Here is a 21542-nt window from a genome sequence, read left to right as displayed (position 1 = left end):
GAATTAGTGTTCCCAGCAAAGTGAACAATATATTAAAAGGCCCAGAAATGGAACAACGCATGGCATGTTTAGGGATCTGAAAAAAATTTAGATCAATGGAAATAGGTAGGAAGTAGAAAAAGGCTCTAGATGGGGGTCACACCAAACAGGGGCTTGTTCAGGACTCTATCCTAAAAGTAGTGGAGAACCATTAAAAGGTTTCAAAGAGACAAGTGACATGATCTGATTTGAGTTTTTAAAAGATCACTGCAGAATGAAAAATAGATTAGGGTAAGGAACGCTTGGAGACAAGGATCCTAGTTAGTAGGGATAATCTATGTGAGAAATAGTATGACTGACCCAGGATGGTGGCACTGAAGATGATGAGAGGTAGACAGATAGAAGAGATATTTTGGGAAGATGAATCAGCAGAACTTTATGATTAATTGGAATGAAGTATTGGAAAGGAGTCAAAGATTACTACAAGGTTTCTGCATGGGCAATCTGGGGCCATTCCCTGAGCTGAGAGCGCAGAAGGGGAGGAGATTTGGGGAGATTTCAACTTTAGAAATGTTAGGCTTGAGGTGCCTCTGAAGATATCCAAGTGAATCTGCCTAGAGGGCAGTGGGTAGTACATGTTTACAGCTTAAGAGAAGGACAGGCCTGAAGCCAAAGACCAATGAGTTATCAACCTAGAGATGGTAACTGAAGACACAGGAGGACATGAGACCCTGGGAAAGCATGAGAAGAGAAAGAATCTCAGGATAGAATCTTACTAACAAGTAAGAAAAAGACAGAAGGGAGGAGCCTGCGCAGGAGACAGAAACCAAGAGGAAGGAGAAGAATCAGAGGATCTTTGTGTCACAGAAACCAAGGAAAGGAAGAAGTGGTGAGATGTGTCAAAAGGTGAAGTCAGTAGGAGAAGGACAAAATTCTCTATTGAATTTAGTAACGAGGAAGTTGTTGGTAACTTCGGGTTTTCAGTGGAAACCCGAATTCCAGTAAGTAGATGATAAGACAATTGAAACAACTCGAAGAAATGGACGTATGACTTAGCTAGAGAGAAATGTAGAGTCAAATTAAGTTTTCCTAAAACAAACAAACAATAAGGGTAGGAGAGAGTTAGTTAAATTTAATGATAAAAAGGAATTCGCCAATAAAGAGGGGAAAGTTAAAGATGCAGGAGAAGATTTTAATAAACAGAACAAGATATAGAAGACAGGAGGCTTTTATATTCGACAGGAAGAGAATAAGAGAGGCATGTCTTCCTTCATAATGGGAATGGAAGAGAGGATATTCTGGATGTATTTCAGTTTCCGGGCTTCATGAGTGTGTGCTGGAGCCAGCTCCTGCTACAGATGGTCCCTATCTTATGATGGTTTGACTTATGATTTTTTGACTTTATGATGGTTCAAAAGCAATTATACAATATAATTTCAGTAGAAATTATACTTTGCAGAAACTCAACAGAAAATTTTGATGTTTACCCGGGCTAGCACTATGTGTAACAATACTCTCTCATGATGCTGGGCAGTAGTAGTGAGCCACAGCTCCCAGTCAGGCATGTGATCATGAGGGTAAACAACCCATACTCTACAATGTAGTATTAAATTCATTTTCAACCTACAATATTTTCTATTTACGATGGGTTTATCAGTATGTAACCCCAATATGAGCTGAGGAGCATTTGTAATTCACAGGAGCCAATTGTTAAATTTTTAGAAATTTTGAGATCTGGCTAACATATATTATCAGCTTGAATTTGGCCACAATAAGAATATTTTTGTTATGGAAATTGGCAAACACAATAAACAGAACTCCCCCATTCCCCAACCTGCAGAAGGGTCAGCTAGTAGGCATTTACCAGCACACCACTAGTCAGAGTAGGAAAGTGAGACTACTGTCTGAATAGCCTTGTCTTCTCTGTTGGGTAAGAAGGCAGCCTGTATGTATGCTGGTATCAGAGTTTTGAAAAAAGTGAAGAGAGGCTGAAGTCTTTGAAGCAAGGCAGACAGAGAGCCACCTAGGAAAATACTAAATGACTACTAGGCTGCAGTGAGAGACCAGCTGGAGACCATTAGTCTGTGATGGAATCAATGTATGCAGTTTTATGATTTCTCTTGTAAGCTCAGTGGCCTGGGGTTCTCAGCAGAGAAATGGTGTGATCCAAAGCCAGTCTTTTGTCTGGCAGTAGTCATGGAAGAACTAGATGGAGAAAGGATGATAAAGCTCTTTGTGCAAAAGTAGCTGCATTAATGGGCCATGGAACTTAATCTGTAAATGGAAATAGGTAAAGATAGAAGGTGACAGGTAAGGAGAAGGTGGTGTAATTCTGTTTTCCTGGTGTCACATGCTTTGAGTCCCCTTACTATCCTAGTCTCATCTTTGCAGTGTAGCCCTCCTGTTTGGCAACATCACTTTTAGAATGTGGCATCCAGATCCAGCTTTGTCTGACAATCAAAGACTATATTGTTGTCCTTATTTTAGACATCATACTTTAAAGATTGCGATGCCCAATGTCATCAGAAGAATTTACAATCATTGTTAACCACATAGGATAACTGAGCTGAAGCAAGGATAGGGAGGTTTTTAAACTTTTTTGTGGAAATGGTTGGATATTCGAAAATCTTTTTGGTTCAGCATTAGTTAGCTAACAAACATCAATAAATAATCAAAAATAATCATTGATATCTTATAATATATACATTCATTCTAGATTATCAAAAGCAAATATAATTGCCATGAGAATATCATTTTGCAAATTATTAAAAGAACATATAAGTACTAAGTAATGCAGGGGAACTTCAAAGAGTTAACATCTCAAAATGGCCTTGAAATACATTTATTTCTTAGAATAGTTTAACCACTGGGAGGAAAATTCTTTCTGGATTATATAGAATTTGTTATGGGGCATGATCAGAGGCAGACCTAATGATGAGACTATTAATGATAGCAGAGCCATAAGAAACAACAAATCTATTATTATAAGACAAGACTCCAGGGCATAGCAACTAGTACATTAATTTAAAATGACGATGTGTTTTTAGAGCTGATACCTGCCTATATCTTCCAAAACATTCTAGAGAGTATAGCTGTCAGAAATCTCTGTATTTGGTGGACTACATTTCCCATGTCACCTTTCAGTAAATTGAGTGTAGTGCCAATGTTTAATTTCTCAATACGTATATGTTACAAGAATTTTCTTTCTGAATTAAAAATGTCATTTCATTGAGATAACTGAATTGATGATACTCTTGTGCTTGCAATTTATCATGATTAATACCAGATCCAACAAGTATAATTCATTTCCACCCAGTCCCCTGAGATTAGTTGGTTGTCATGGCTTTGAAATAGCTAGATTCTCTGGTGCTATCAGTGTAAATCTTGCCCACCATAACTTCTTTCTTATGAGGTAAGTGAAAGTGAATGGCATGCAGTTTTCATACAGGAGAGGACACTTTCTTCTTCATAAAAGTAATTATTACCTCACTGCATTTTCCACTTGAATAGCTGATCCCTAAAGCACATAGCAAATAAAGCTATTGATTTTTTTCTCACTCTAGTTTTTTCTTACCATTTTTTTTCCTAACTATTTTGTTTTTTTCTAGCCTTGAGGTATTTGGATATGCAGTAAGAGGAAGAGGTATAAGGGAGAGCAGAAAGTGTGCAGATAATTTTTTTTCCTCTGTCACTTTTCACATTGGCCAGCAAGGGGAGTTATAGGAACAATTTTAGCTATTTGAGCTGAGACACTTGTGAGCATACCTTTCACAATTATTACTCACCATGTCACTTGCACTGCACTTTTTGTATAACCCAACTAGTATTTTACCATGAGTCAGTGTAGTTTTCCCTTAATCTAACAATTTACTGACCAAAAATTGTGAACTTCAAAGTAAAACATCTACTGGAATAGTGGGGACATTGGAAATGAAGTGAACTTTTATGCCCAGGTGGCATAAAAATCTAATCATGGCCAGGAGCAGCCCAAGCCCCCTTAAAGTATATAAGACAGCATTCAATTGGCTTCAATAAAAAGGGACTTAATTGTAAGGGAGCTGGCCTTGAGGAAAACTGCTATGACTGCCAGGACTGGGTAGTCCATTGTTCTAAGTTCTCCTTGGGCTTATGAAGATTGACAAGGCATCTGCTGCTTTCCAGAACTGTACCTTCAGGTCAGCCCTGAAAACACCCAGGGCTGGGACACGCCCCTGTCCTCTGGCCCCCTCAGCCATGCAGGTGCCGGAGATTTAAAGATATAGAGAGGTGTGAAAAGAGCTCTTGGGAGGGATCTGGAGAAACTGTTCCCACTCTGAGCTATCCAGGACAGCTCTCTCCCCTTGAAATCACATTTCATTCTTCTTAGCTCTGACTAAGGCTTTCTGTGGTCTTCTGTGAAGTTCCTCTACTGTGCTGTGCCACAGTAACATTTAATGACTGACCACTTTCAATGGTTCATTTCATTTACTTGGTTTGGGACCAGGATCGATGATCATGTACTCTACTTAGTGCCTTAATACTGCTTTCCCAATTCCCATCCAGGCTGTTACATATACTACTTTGCTGTTCATGGCAAAATAGACTAAAAATTGCTAGTTTTCTCTATATGAAGGTCAAATTTTAATTTTAATGCTTAAAAAAATATTTTGAATAATTACGTGTCTCATGCTTTGCTTATGAGAAGACTGTTTTATAACGAAAAGAATCTGGTCCTGAGGGTAGGAAATGGAGATCTTAGCTCTGGCTTTGTCACTTACTAGCTATATGATCTTGGGCAAACAACACAGTTTTTCTGGGTTTGAGTATTCGCACTACAAAAACGTGAGGGTAGACTAACTGAGCGTATAAGATTCCAGACTTGAGAATCAGGCAGACCAGGGTTTTAATTCCGGCTATTTCAGGTATTAGCTGAATGACTTTAAGCAAGTGACTATTAACATTATTTTAAGACTTTAATGAGATAATGTATGTGAAACTCTTAGCATCATTCCTAGAATATAATAAGCACTCAACAAGGAATAGTTGTAATAATCATAATAATAATCATAATTATTAAAGTTTTATTAGGACTTTTTTCCCAAACTCTAAAAGGCAATGACTTAACTCTGAAATGCTGTGACCAGTTGCTGTGAATGAGCCTGCACATCTGATCCTGTGCTTCTTAAGGGAATTTATTAGGAAATAGACTGAAATTACGGAGAACTTTGAAAAGTGTTTGGATTTTATTATGTAGGATTATAGTAACATATTCAGCAAATAATGTGATTGTAGGCTTTGTAATAAATAAAGTCAATGGTCAATTTCCTTTTTTGTCATAGTGTAATGCCTACTTGAAAATCTTTAAAGATTAAAATTCATATTCAGTAGTAACACTACAAGTATGAACCAGCGATTGGCTCCTTTCAGTTTTAAAGTTGATTTAGAATTTTCTTTTAATTTGCAGGTTTTGAAAATGTTCTCTTTATAATGTTCAGGCTTAATTTAAAATTATTCTCAGACAATAATAATTACTAGAAGTGAGCTGTGTTCACTAGCTCTACAAATAGGATGGCAAATAGATACAATTTATTGAATAAGTATATATGGAATGTTCAGTATGTTCTAGGCACTGCTCTAGGTATTGCAAGATAGCAGTGAATAAAACAGACCAAAGCCCTGTCTTCATGAAACTGACCTTTTATAGGGATTTTACTTCTGTTTGGGTGTCACCTCTAATAGAGGGCCTGTCTGTCAGGCTCTGTTGACAAGGGTTGGGAGACCACACCAAGACTCATTAAGAAAGGATGCTGTAGCTGACCAGGGGTGTACTGTGCTATATTTACCATCCTAACTGCAGAGTATGCTGTCCAATCAGGAAGCTAGTGGCTACTGAGCACTTGAACTGTGGCTACCCCAATATGAGATATGCTGTAAATATAAAATACACACTAGATTTTGGAAAATAATGCTCAACATCATTAATCATCAGAGAAATGCAAATTAACAATAAAGTATCACCTCATACACACATAGGATGGTTACTATAAAAAACAAACAAACAAAATAACAGCTGTTGGCAAGAATGTGAAGAAATTGACCCCTTGTGCACTGTTGGTGGGAATGCAAAATGGTATAGCTGGTATAGAAAGAAGTATGCTGGTTTCTCAAAAAATTAAAAATAGATTACCATACGATCTAGCAATTCCTTTGGGTATAAACTAAAAGAATTAAAAGCAGGATCTCAAAGAGGTATTTGTACATCCAGCATTATTCACAATAGCTAAGAAGTAAATGGATAAGCAAAATGTGGTATATACATACAATATTATTATTTAGCCTTAAAAAGGACACATGCTACAATATGAATGAATCTTGAAGACGTGATGCTAAGTAAAATAAGCCAGTTACAAAAGAAAAATATGAAGTATCTACAGTAGTCAAATTCATAGCAACAGGAAGTAGAATGGTAGTTTCCAGGGACCAAGGAGAAAGGGAAATGAGGAGTAGTTGTTTAATGACTACAGAGATTCAGTGTTGCAAGATGAGAAAGTTCTGGAGATTGGGTGCATAAAAATATATGATATACTTAAAACTACTAAGCTATGCATTTAAAAATGGTTAAGGTGGTAAATTTTGCAGTATGTATATTTTACCACAATTACAAAAAAAATCCTGCCTTATACATTTTCTACAGATTCAAAATTTTAACTGCTATAAGCATATGCAAATGATCTCAGATCTAGAACTCCAATACAGACTTCTCCCATGACGTGATGATTTGTAGCTTTGATTGTCTACTGGGCATCTCTTATTGGATTATATTCCATTGGTTTTTCTCATTCAACATGTCCCAAACTGATTTTACCCGCAAACTTGCTCTTCCTCCTATTTCCTATTCTACATCTATGAATGAATTAATGAATGAGTAAATGAATGCACCTTGGATCTTTTTCATAGGAACCTCATAATCTGATTTCAAGATAATAAGTCATTTGAGTCATATAATATTTTTTGTAACAGTTTTATTGATGTATAATTTACCTACCACACAATTCACTCGTTGAAAGTATATACAATTTATGGTTTGTAATATATTCAGTTAGGTAAACTTTACTGCAGTTAATTTTAGAATATTCATTATTTTCCTCCAAAAACCCTGCAATTTTTAGCTATCACTGCCATAATCTCCCCATCTCTATTAGCAACCACTAATCTTCTGTTTCTGTAGATTTGCCTATTTGGGGCATTTCATAATAATAGAATCATATAATATATAGCCTTTTGTAATCTTTCACTTAGCATGATGTTTTCCAGGTTCATCCATGCTGTAGCATATATCAGTACTTCATTCTTTTTTCTGGATAAATAATATAGCATTGTATGGATAAATCACATTTTGTTTATCCATTCATTAGTCAATGCACATTTGGGTTGTATCTACTTTTATGCTACTATGAATATAAACATTCACATATGTTTTTTAAACTTTTTTTGAATGACAGTTGACAATCAATATTATATTAGTTTCAGGTGTACAGCATAGTAGTTAGACATTTATATAACTTACGATGTGATCCCCCTGAGAAGTCAATTACCTACCTGACTCCATACATATTATAGTATTATTGAGTGTATTTCCTATGCTGTACTTTACATCCCCATGACTATTTTGTAACTGCCAATTTGTACTTCCTAATCCCTTCACCTTTTTCACCCAGACCCTTAACCCGTCTCCCATTAGGCAACCATCAGTTTGTTCTCTGTATCTGAATCTGTTTCTCTTTTGTTCGTTTATATACTTATTTTAAATTCCACACATAATGAAATCATATGGTATTCGTCTTTCTCTGTCTGACTTATTTCACTTAGCATAATACCCTTTAGGTCCATTCATGTTGTTGCAAATGGTAAGATTTCATTCTATTTTATGGCCAAGTAATATTTCATTTTATATATATACCACCTCTTTATCCATTTGTCTACAGATGGACACTTAAGTTGCTTCCATATATTGTAAATAATGCTATAATGAACATAGGGATGCACATATCTTTTGAAATTAGTGCTTTGGATTTCTTCTAATAAATACCCAGAAGTGGGATTGCTGGGTCATATGGTAGTTCTATTTTTAATTTTTTGAGGAACCTCCAGTTTGTTTTCTGTAGTGGCTGTACCAATCTGCCATCCTACCAACAGTGTATGAGGATTCCCTTTTCTCCACATCCTTGCCATCACTTATTTTTTGATTTATCGATGATAGCCATTCTGACAGGTATGTGAGGTGATAGCTCATTATGGTTTTAATTCACATTTCTCTGATAATTAGTGATGTTGAGCATCTTTTCATATGTCTGCTGGCCATCTGTATTTCTTCTTTGGAGAAATGTACATTCAGATCGTCCATCTATTTTTAAATGAATTTTGTTGTTGTTGTTGTCGAGCTGTATGAGTTCTTTATACATTTTGGATATTAACCCCTTATGAGATGTATCATTGCAAATATCTTCTCCTATTCAGGAGGTTGTCTTTGCATTTCGTTGATGTTTCCTTTGCTGTGCAAAAACTTTTTAGTTTGATATAGTCCCATTTGTTTATTTATTTTTTCTTTTGTTTCCCTTGCCGAAGAAGATGTATCCAAAAAATACTACTGTTTCCTTCTATGAGTTTTCTTCTATGAGTTTTATGGTTTTGGGTCTTATATTTAAGTCTTTCATCCATTTTGAGTTTATTCTTGTATATGGTATAAGAAAGCGGTCTAGTTTCATTTATTTGCATGTATCTTTCTGGGTTTCCCAAAACCATTTATTGAATAGACTGTCTTCACCCTATTGATTATTCTTGCCGCCTTAGTTAAAGATTGATCGGCATGGGTTTATTTCTGGGCTCTCTATTTTGTTCCATTGATTTATGTATCTTTTTATGCCAATAACATGCAATTTTGATTATTATAGCCCTGTAGCATAATTTGATATCAAGTAGCATGATACCTCCAACTTTGTTCTTTTTTCTCAAGATTGCTTTGGCTATCTCAAGATTGCTTTGTAGACCATATAAATTTTAGGATTATTTTTTCTAGTTCTGTGAAAACTGCCATTGATACAGATTGCATTAACTCCATAGATTGCTTTGGGTAGCATGGATATTTTAACGATGTTGATTCTTCTTATCCATGAGCATGGCATAGCCTTCTGTTCATTGGTATCTTCTTCGATTTCTTTCTTCAATGTCCTATAGTTTTCTGAGTACAAGTCTTTTATCTCCTTGGTTAAAATTATTCCTAGATATTTTTTTGATGGGATTGTTTTCTTAATTCTTTTTAAATGGGATTGTTTTCTTAATTCTTTTTCTGATAGTTTGTTATTTGTGTTTAAAACTGCAACTGATTTCTGAATATTAATTTGGTATTCTGCTACTTTACTGAGTTAATTTATCAGTTCTAATAGTTTTTTTGGTGGAATCTTTAGCGTTCCCTGTATATAATATTATGTCATCTGAAAATGATGACAGTTTTATTTCATACTTTTCAGTTTAGATGGCTTTTGTTTCTTTTTCTTGTCTGATTGCTGTGGCAAGGGCTTTCAATAGTATGTTGAGTAAAAGTGGTGAAAGTGGACATTGTTTTGTTCCTGATCTTAAGGAAAATACTTTTAGCTTTTCACCATTGAGTATGATGTTAGCTTTAGGTTTGTCATATATGGCCTTTATTATGTTGAGGTGTGTTTCCTCTGTTTCCGCTTTGCTGAGAGTTTTTATTATAAATGGATGTTAGCTTTTGTCAAATGCTTTTTCCGCATCTATTGATATGATCATATGATTTTTATCTTTCATTTTTTTAATGTGGCAAATTATGTTAATTGACTTGTGGATATTGAACTAACCTCGCATCCCAAGAATAAATCCCACTTGATCATGGTATATGATCTTTTTAATGTATTGTTGAATTCAGTCTGCTAATATTTGACAGAGAATTTTTGTATCTATATTCATCAGGGACATTGGCCTATAATTTTTTCTTTTCGTAATGTCTTTGTCTCGTTTTGGAATCAGTGTAATGCTAGACTTGTAAAATGAGTTTCTGAGCCTTCCTACCTCTTGAATTTTTTGGAATAGTTTGAGAAGGATAAGTGTTAATTCTTCTTTGTATGTTTGGTAAAATTCACCTGTGAAGCCATCTGGTCCAAAACTTTTATTTGTTGGGAGTTTTTTGATTACTGATTTGATTTCATTAGTAGCTATTAGTCTATTGAGATTTTCTATTAATTCTCGATTCAGTCTTGGAAGATTATGTTTCTAGGAATTTATCCATTTCTTCTAGGTTGTCCAATTTGTTGGCATATAATTATTTATAGTATTTTCTATGTATAATTCTTTGTTATTTCTGTGTCGTCAATTGTCACTTCTCTTTTATTTCTGACTTTATGTATTTGGGTCCTTTCTCTTTTTTCCTTGATGAGTCTGGTTAAAGGTTTATCAATTTTGTTTATATATTCAAATGAACCAGCTCATGGTTTCACTGATCTTTTATGGGGTTTTTTTTTAGACTTTGTTTATTTCTGCTCTTATATTTATTACTTCTTTGCTTCTACTCACTTTGGGCTTTGTGTGTTCTTCTATTTCTAGTTCCTTTCAGTGTTAGTTTAGATTATTTATTTGAGATTTGTCCTGTTTCTTGAGGTAAGCCTGTATTGCTATTGCTTAGGCCGTGTCCCATAGATTTGGGGTTGTATTTCCATTTCCATTTCTCTCAAGGTATATTTTGATATCTTCTTTGATCTTGTTGTCAACCCATTCATGGTTTAGTAATATGTTATTTAGCCTTTACGTGTTTGTTTGTGTTTCAATTTTCTTCCTGTAATTGATTGTTAGTTTAATACTATTGTGGTCGGAAAAGACACTTCATATGATTTACATCTTCTTAAATTTATCGAGACTTGTTTCGTGGCCTAACATGTGGTCTATCTTGGGAAATGTTCCACATGCACTTGAAAAGAACGTATATTCTGCTTCTTTGGGATAAAATATTCTAAAAATGTCATTTAAATACATGTGGCTTAATGTGTTAGTTACGGCCCCTGTTTCTTTGTTGATTTTCTGTCTCGGTGATCTATTCATCGATGTCAATGGTGTGTTAAAGTCTCCTACTATCACCGTATTACTGTCAAGCTCTCTTTATGTCTATCAATACTTGCTTTATATATTTAGGTGCTCCTATATTGGGTACATAAATATTTACAAGGGTTATATCTACTTACTGGATTGATCCCTTTATTATTATATATTGTCCTTCGTTGTCTCTTGTCATAGACTTCGTTTTAAAGTCTATTTTGTCTGACAAGTATTGCTACCTCAGCTTTTTAAATTTTCATTTGCATGAAATATCTTTTTCCATCTCTTTACTTTCAGTCTGTTTGTGTCTTTCAAGCTGAAGTGGGTCTTTTTTAGGCAGCATATGTATAGGTCTTATTTTCTTATCAATTCAGCTACCTATGTCTTTTGATTGGAGCATTTAATCCTTTTATGTTTAAAGTAATTATTGATAAGTATGTTGATATTGCCATTTTATTCATTGTTTTGTGATTTTTTTTATAGTTCTTCTCTTTTCCTTTTTTATTCTCTTGCTGATATATTGATAACTTTCTATAGTGTTGTATTTGGATTCCATTGTTTGTTTCTTGTGTATCTCTTGCAGATTTTTGGTTTGTAATTACCATGTGCTTCATATATGCCAAGCTATGTTTATAACAGTCTATTTTAAGTTGATGGTTGCTTAAGTTCAAACACAAACTAAAATCACTACCATTTTTACTCACCTCTTCCACTTTATGTTTTTATCATTATTTTTTACTTTCTTTTGTGTATTTGATTTTGTGTGTATCCCTTAATTTAATGTTCGAATTACATATGATCTTCTTGCTTTTCTCTTTTAACCTTTTTACTAGCTTTACAGTTGGTTGATCCACTGCTTTTATTATGTGTTTGCCTTTGTCACTGAGAATTTTGTTGTTGTTGTTGTTGTATTTTCTTATTTATATTTTTGATCTTTAAAAAATTTCTTCTTAAAGAAGTCTTTTAACATTTCTTGCAATCCTGGTTTGGTGATGATGAACTCCTTTAACTTTTTCTTATCTTGGAAGCTCTTTATTTCTCCTTCAATTCTAAATGATAGCTTTGCTGGGTAGAGTAGTCTTGCTTATAGGTCCTTGCTTTTCATCACTTTGAATATTTTATGCCATTCCCTTTTGGCCTGCAAGGTTTCTATTGAGAAATCAGCTTATGGGAGCTCCCTTGTGGGTAACTAACTGCTTGTCTCTTGCTGATTTTAAGATTTTCCCTTTGTTTTTAACCTTTGGCATTTTAGTGATGTTGTGTCTTAGTGTGGTCCTCTTTGGTTTCTTCTTGTTTGCTACCGTCTGTACTTCCTTGACTTGTATGTCTATTTCCTTTGCCACGTTGGGGAATTTTTCTGTCATAATTTCTTCAAAAAGGGTTTTAAGTGTCATTCTCTCTTCTTCTGGTGCAAATGTTGTCATGCTTGATGTTGTCCCAGAGGCTCCTTAAACTATCCTCATTTTTAAAATTCTTTTATCTTTTTGCTGTTCTGATTGGATGTTTTTCACTACCTTGTCTTCCAAATCATTGATTCGAACTTTTGCTTCATCTAGTGTGCTGTTGATTCCATCTAATGTAATCTTCATTTTAGTTATTATATTTTTTATGGTTTTTTTTTTTATGATTTCTGACTCTTCATGTAAGTTCTTACTGAGTTCATCTCACTGAGTTTATCTCACTGATTTCTTCTCCGAAGAAATCAGTGAGCACCCTTATAATCAGTGTTTTGAACTCTGTATCTGGTAGATTGCTTGCCTCCATTTCATTTAGTTCTTTTTCTGGTTTTGTTCTGTTCTTTCATTTGGGACATGTTTCTTTGTTTCTTCATTTTGGCTGCCTTGCTGTTTGTTTGTCTCCTGGTCTTGACGGGGTGGCATTATATAGTAGGTGCCCTGTGGGGCCAGTGCTACAGTCTTCCTGGTCACTTAAGCTGGATGCTCAAGTATGCCCTTTATGTGGATTCTGTATGTCCTCTAGTTATAGTTGAGCCTTTATTGATATTGACACATCAATTGGTGGGGTTGACCCTATGGCTGACTGGCTATGAGGACTAGCTGTGACTACAGTGGATGAGCTGTTGTGCAAGGTCTGACCTCATGGAGCAGGATTCATTTTAGTGGGGGCTCTTGTGTCTGTCAAGTCCACCTTTTGGATATGTTGTTTGTGGAGTTGATTAGGCGATGCTCACGTATGGTCTAAAGCTCACCACCAGGTGTGTTGATTCTGGGGCCTCTTGGGAGGGGCTCCATTGCAGGCTCATGGCAGCCAGCCACTGCCAGTGCTTAGCCTGGGGCTACTTGGTAGAAGCTACAAATTGACCTGCAGTTGGTCTTTGCCTGTACTGGGCTTGGAGGTACCTGGAAGACACTATGCTGAGAACCGAGGCTGGCTGCCACTAGTGCCAGGCTTGGGGCCACTTAGCAAGAGGTACAGGGTGTCAAGGCCAGCCACTGCTTGTTTGGGGTTTGTGGACTTTTGAGAGATTTGAAAGAAGTCTACATTGTGGGCCAAGAGTAGCTGCTTGTGTGGAACTGCCACTGTAAGAGGTTCAGGCTGGCCCATATTTTGGGTGGGGCACGGTCCCAGGGTATCACCAGGGAAGGGCAAGTGGTCTTAGCTAGGTTAATGGAGACTCGGATCTGGTGCATGCCTGTGCCTACTGGCTGTTTGAGGGGAAGGCTCAACAAAAGAACAATAAAGCCTGCCAACACTTCTACCTATGCCTGCCAGCTGTGTGTGTGTGTGTGGAGAGGGGCTCAACAAAAGAACAAGAGTATCTGCCAGCACCTCGGTCCTAGATAAAGCTTCCCCTCCAGCCCTGGAGCTGAAGCCAGACAACTCAGTTCCTTTCATATGTCCCTGGAGCTTTTCAAGCTACTATCCCTTCACCAGAGCTTAACACAAGTATTCGTGAGCAAGTGAGTCTGTGCTTGAGCTCTTTATGAGGATACTTGGCATATAGCAGCCCTCTGTCTCACCTAGACACTGATTTTCACATCCAGATGTTATGGGGACTTCTCTTCTTGACATTAGTGCTCTGAGCTGGGACCCCTCAATCCTCAGGGGGTACCTACACAGTCGAGATAGCCTTTCTGATTCTTAATCGCCACATATGGATGTGGGGCCACCCCATTTTGTGTCTCTGTCCCTCCTACCAGTCTTAACATGGCTTCTTCTTTATATTCTTAATTATAGGCAATCTGCTCAGCTAATCTTCAGGTGGTTCTCAAGAGTGGTTATTCTACAATTTAATTGTAATTTTTATGTGATCATGGGACGAGGCAAGTGCAGTATTTTTCTACTTCACTATCTTGACCAAAAGTTCCATTTACAAGTTTTTTCTATGGATATTTGTTTTCATTTCTCTAGGGCATACACCTAAAAGTAATTGAATTGCTGTGTCAAATGGTAATTATGTGTTTAATTTTCTAAGGAACTGTCACACCGTTTTCCACCATAGCTGCACTACCTTATATTCCTACCTGCAGTGTATGTGAGTTCCGATTTCTCTACATTTTCATCAATATTTGTTATTGTCCAGTTTTTGTTTATTTGTTTTGTCTTTATTCTAGCCATCCTAGTGGGCATGAAATGGTATCTCATTGGGGTTTTGATTTGAATTTCCTTGATGATTGATGACATTTGGGCATCTTTTCTTGTGCTTATTAGCTATTTATATGTCTTCTTTGAAGAAATGTCCAATTGGAGAATGTCCAGATCCTTTGCCCATTTTTAAATTGGGTTATTTGTCTTATTATTTAGTTCTTTATGTATCCTAGATACAAGCCCCTTATCAGATATGTGATTTGAATATATTTTCTCCTATTCTATGGGTCGTCTTTTTACTCTCTTGGTAGTATCCTTTGCATCAGTAGTTTTGTTTTTGAAGATGTATAGTTAAACTTTTGTCTATTTTATCTTTTGTTGCTTGTACTTTTAGTGTCATATCTAAGAAATTATTGCCTAATATAAGGTCATATATGTCTACTCCTGTGTTTTCTTTGAAGAGTTTTATAGTTTTAGTTTTTACATTTAGGTCTTTGATCCACTTTGCATTAATTGTAATATGTGGTTTGAGGTAGGGATCCAATTTCACTATTTTGCATGTGGATACCCAGTTATCCAAGCACCATCTATTTAAAAGACTATTCTTTTTGTCTTGACACATTTGTCAAAAACCATTTGACCATCAATATATGAGTTTATTACAGGACTCTCAGCTCTATTCCATTGATCTACATGCATATCTTATACTAGTACTACACTTGAATAATGTTGGTTTGTAGTAAGTATTGAAATTGAGAAATGTGAGTCCTTCAACTTTATCTTTTTGCAAGATTGTTTTAACTATTCCAGGTCCCCTGAGTTTACATGAATTTTAAGATAAACTCATTAATTTCCATAAAGAAACCAGATGGGATTTCAATAAAGATTGTGTTGAATCTGTAATTGATTTGAAGAATATTTCATTGTAACAATATTAAGTCTTCCAATCATGAGCATGGGATTTCTTTCCATTACTTAGATTTTCTGTAATTTCTTTCAATGATGTTTTGTAGTTGTCAGAGTATAAGTTTTGCACTTCTTTTGTTAAAATGTTCCTAAGTATTTTATTCTTTTTGATGCTTTAGAAATAGAATAATTTCTTAATTTGTTTTATTTTAAATTGTACATTTCCAGTAAACAAAAATATGATCTTGACTTTGATATACTTATTTGTCACATTGTGTTTTGTTTACTTATGGTTGAACCAGGAAATTATAAAGCAAAAGAGTTTTTACTTGTTGCAAAATGTTATCATTTTGGGATGCTTGAAGCAAACAGCACAAATGAATCCATTTTCAATTAATATAAACTTTATTTATGAGTGTGGCTTTTACACCAAATTTTATTTCTGTTATGTTTTCTCAGGGGAATTCATTAGTTTGTTACTAATTGAAAGCATGAGTATAGAGAGTAATACAAACAAAGCAAAATACAATTTGTAAAGTCTATTTTGTCACAATTTTAAATGAAATCAACAATTTCCACTTACCTAACAAATAGACTTATGAAGCAAGCAATTTCTCAATGGTTTTGTTTGTCAGGAACCTTGTAGATATCTGGAAACTTGTTTGCTTATTATTCTGGACAGTTATAGCTAGAATTTAGAGTGCTCCAGTCTAAATGTCAAGGTTTATATCAAGCACAACTTTTTATAGTTTTTTTAACTTTTCAGATTAAGCAAGATTTTATTTTCAAAGAACAAGGCCCAAGTTTACATCACTACCTTAAAAAAATGAAGCTTTATTTACATGGGTGATAATAATTGCGAAAGCATTTTTTGATATGAGCTAATGTTCTGGACTTGCATTTTGCTTTAGAATAAAGCATAGTACTCTCTTCATCTACCTAAGCAGTTCTGTCCTTAAAAAGTATTTAAATAATTTACATCTTTTTTGCAGCATTATACACACACGCTCATTTATAACGGTTGCTCTGCTAGCAGTACTAACTGTACTAATCATTTATAAAAGTTACATATGATACTTTCATACTGCTATTTCTTTTACAGGTATATTGTAGTGATTCTTTTTAAATCAAGAATATGAATGAAATTATGTTTCCTCATCCATTAATTGAGGATTTTGAACTTATTTTTAAAAATCACTGCCTAACTTTAAAAGTCTCTCTTACTAACCTTCGTGGTAATATTTTCATTGTATGAAGATAGTGACTTAATTGATATTGTTGTCGATGATGCTGTTAGTTCTGGCAATAATAACAGTTGTCTTTACCATTCTTTGTTTCATTTCTGCTAATAAGATAACTTTTTAAAAACTAATATTTAAAATGACTCCAAGATTATAATCTTCGGGACTTTTACTTTGGCCCAATCTTAATCATCTCAAAGCTAGGTTTTTCTAGAACATCATCTTTTGACCTGTAATTGTAGATTCAGCAAAAGAGAACTTGACCAGGATACAAAGAGCTTTTAACTGATGTCATTTTTCCACAATTAAAAACTAAAAGCAGAATCACTGATAATGTAAATCAGTAAGATAGTGTTATATTTTTCCTAAATTTTGGAGGAGATTTTACAGTAAATTGTCTGAATAATTGTCTTTGTGTGGCATGTCTCTCTTAGAAAGGGATCTACTCTGAGTGCTTTCTAATGGTCAGAAACATCAGCACATACTTGGAACCATCAGCAACAGATATCTGGGAGACAAAGTGGGCAGGAGAAATCTTTCACTGGGTAACTAGGACTGAAATTTAAAAGTAAAATGATTAGAAAAGAAAGGACATCCCTAGCCTGGAAATTTTTTTGTCAGGTGGTGGCTGAGTCTTTAATTCTGTTAGTTGGGTTTTTGTTTGTTTTCGAACCTCACAGGAATTGTTAGCTTGGGGGTCCATTGATATTATTCAGGGTGCTCTTGAATAAAAAAATTAAATTTTTGCTTTCAGTAACCTCTAAATAAAAGTTAGCACTTCCTTCAATAATGATTGTAGGCAATACACCACACTAGTATTTGCAATGCCTGTGACTTTTCACTAAAAAAAATAACAGACATTTTCATATCACATTACTGTTGTTGCCAATATCTTAGAAATATAATTTTAGCTATATTATATACGAATTCACGTATTTATTAGTACCTAGATCTTATTATTTAATGTGTTAACAAGAAAACACATATATTATTATGTAAGAAAATTTGATAACAGTATTTCAATATAGTTTATTTATAAATCATGTATATTTTATTTTATTCATTTAAAAACTTTACTCTTAGAATGAATAAAGAGATCTGTAGTACAAAAAAGATTAAGGAACCCAGCAAGTGTAGGCTTAGGTGCAGTGGGACTTGACATATGTTCTGAGGAGAGGACTGCTTCTGTGTGGTCATTGAATGCCCCATCTCTTCACTCTCTATGTTTGAAGAGAACTATGCCAGGTTCAGTATCCATTAGAATGCCAAGTCCTGGTTAGCTCCAGTCCAGAAGCTGATCTTGACTAGAGAATTTCTTGTGACAACCTGTTGTCGACTTGAAAACTTACATGAAAATACAGGTTCTCAGGATCTGCCAGATTCAAACTAGATTCAGACTTCAAGGGTGGCCCTTAGCCAGCTCCGGATCATATTGATTTCAGATTTTCATCCTTGAAGTAAGCCCTGAGGTTGTGGAAAGAGCCAGAACATGCTCAATGGTGTTCTGCCGCCACCTCCACCACCACCACCACCACATTTATCCTTTAATTTGCCACTAAATGCTTTGGGAAAAGTATAAAAATAGTGGGCACCGCAAACCATAAATCAGAAGTGGAAAAAAACATACTGATAAAGACATGAGTTTTACAAGCAATTTCATTTCAATGATTGGACCAGGAGACCGGAAATGAATTAGTGGAAAGACAAAATGACAATTTATTCAAGAAAAAGTCAACCATCTAACCCAGTGGTTTAGTTAAATCTTCACTTTTCAATTATAATTGTTTATTGCACATATAAAGTGATCTTGCAGGTAAAAGTTCAACTTACTGTGCATTAATTACCTCCAGGTCTATCTGGTATTTCTAGTTTTTTATGTTTGTAGAATGAGAGTAAAAAGAAAAGATACGTTTCCTTGTTTTCACTCACTTTAAACAGAAAGTGTGTGACTAATAGAGTTTGTTGTGCAGCTGGAGCTGCCTTTCTGATTAGTGGTTTATTAAAACTTTTAGTATAGAAGATAATGGGTAAAGGAAGATTTTTCATAATAGAAGATCTGGGTTCTAACCCTAATACTTACCCTGCTTAAACTAGTTAGATTCTTTGTACAACTCCTTGTATTTTGCTGTGCTCAGATTTCCTCAACCTATTTAACAACATAGAGATTGTGGGAAAAAATGAAGGAGGTGAGAGAGAGAAAAAATCAATGTGAAGTTCTTTAAGTTTATTTCAAAGCTGAGTAGACATAATATTGCAAATTATTTAAATGTCTACTAGTTACAGTTTGTCTTGCAAATAGTAAGTGAATGTTTATTAATTTGAATTCGTGTAACATTAATATTGTTCCTTGTGTTTCAAAACACTTCAGAATAAAGAATGAACTGATCAGGTAGCTGTTATTAGTGGTTTTTTATCCATTTTGTCGTCGTCATATAAAAAGAATGATGGTAGTGGACTGCAGCTAAAATTTGTCAACATGAAGAACTTCATATTGTACATTCCTCTGAAAGAGGATATAAGAGAATTTGTTTACTACAGTATACTCAGAGCCTAAATATAGTGTCTAGTACATGGTAAACCCTTAATAAATATTGAATGATATAAGAGAGGAGTCCAATTAGCAAATATTCAAAGTAATGATATATTAGTTATATATAGATTATATATAACACCCATTAGTGGAGAAGATTAAAACAAATGTTTCCTTTAAATTCACTAATTCCACGTTGGGACAACAAATATTGTAATTTAAAATTTTAACCTACTGTTCTTCCCTTTAGCTTAATATTTGCAGAGTTCGCAATTAATAATAATATACAATTTTGTGGCAGAGGGAAAGAAACGTTACTAATAGAAAGTGTATTGTGTTCTTGCCATATTATAAATATTATAAATAAGGCAAGTGGAGTAATAATGGCAGGCATTCTGGCTTTGCTTTTATTAAAAAGATTTCATAGCAGTTTTGGCTATGCCCCTTCCCTGCATAAAATTAAATTATCTTCTTCTGGCTTTTATTGTTTTTATTTCTTTATGATAGGATACAACCCATTAAGCTGAATAAGTAGGAAAAATAAAGCATAGTCCTAGCCTTCCACATTCTTAAACAAATTTCTTTATTCTCCAGGTTTTGATTTTATGTTCTAGGCTAGAGATTTGCAAGCTATGGACCAGAAGCCAAATCCAGCCTATCATGTATTTTTATATAGCCCCTGAACTAAGAGTAGTTTTTATATTTATAAAAGAAGAATAATGTTTAGTGAAATACAAAATTATATAAAATTCAAATTTCAGTGTCTATAAATAAAGTCTTATTGTAACACAGCCAGAGTAATTTATGTATGTATTTTCTATAGCTGCTTTCATGCTACAATGACAAAATTGAGTAGTTGACAGAAATCATATAGACTTCAAAGTCTAAAATATTTGCTAACCAGCCCTTCACAGAATAAATTTACTGACCCCTGCTTTAGGTTGTTTATTGGATAAAAACTTTATTAAACTATATGAAATAAAAATATATGTAGGGTTTTAAATAACTAAAAACAATTCTAGATATTTGCCATGGTTTAAGGTATAATCTTTAAAATGAAATTGGTTAAGAAAAAGAATATTCTAAATCAAAAGCTTAGATAGTTTTATATCAAAAATATCCTGGCTACTTCTTTAAAGTCTTATTTCAGTTTTTTAAACTGATGTTCTAATATTCTGGTTTCATTCAGAATTTAACCACAAAAATCAAACACACATGAGTCAGAGGCAGTTCTGCCTGATAGGGAGTCAGATGGAATTTTTGAGCTGATGAGACCAAGGTTTCCACCACTTATTACTGAGGAAATACAGTATTTAACTTTCTTGAGTTTCAGTTTTCCCATCTATAAAATGGCAGTAAACATATTTAGCTCTAGACATAAGGGCACTACAGATATTGCTTCAAATCAATATTCTTTAAATATTTATTTATTAATTGTAAGTGAGAATGAAGAGAAACTGATTTTTTATTGACAAGAATAAATTGCTCACCATTTATTTCATGTTCAAAATAAGGGATTTCTTACCTAAGTTATTTGGAATTGCCTTTCACTTTGCAGCTTTTTCTATTATTTACACCTATGTTGGTTACTCTCAGCCACCAAGGATTAGTCTAATTTGAGTGGATATATTTATTATCATTGAAAATACATTTTAAAGGCCTTTTTTTCCTGCTTTCTAGACTTGCAAACCATCTCCTATCTTGTTCTCTCCACTTATATGTTTATGTATATAATTTTGTAAAGCAAACTATTTCTTGGGGCACATATTAAAAAAGTTTGGTAACTTTGATGATAAAGGATAAGTTAATCGTCCTCAGTAAAGAACACTATACCCACACATTGTTTGGTTCCAGTTTGAATGTTCCCCCGCTGTTTAGGCCTCGGGATTAGTGTCCCATAATATTTGAACTTGTAAGCCCTCCAGATTCTAAAAAGACAGCTCTATACTGGCAAGAATTGTCTTTAATTTGCATTAAAGTTTCTTATTGTCTGATGGGCTTGGGATTATCACATATTGCCTGTTGATTAAGGAGATGACTATAGAAATTTGAGTTAATGGGCATCACATTTCTGATTTATTACAGTGATATTATAGAATAGCCTCCCTGAGCTGGCTCATGGTTTAATCCTGTGTGAAATAAATAAGATAATATGTGTATATATGGTACTTTCCCACCACACTTCTTGGCACAATGTAGGCACTGAAAGAAAGGCAATTGATTGAGTTATTGTCACCCTGTTGCAAATATCT

This window comes from Pteropus alecto, unplaced genomic scaffold (genome assembly GCF_000325575.1).
Source record: "Pteropus alecto unplaced genomic scaffold, ASM32557v1 scaffold57, whole genome shotgun sequence".
Classification (NCBI taxonomy): domain Eukaryota; kingdom Metazoa; phylum Chordata; class Mammalia; order Chiroptera; family Pteropodidae; genus Pteropus; species Pteropus alecto.
Note: the sequence above shows the minus strand (reverse complement) of the source record.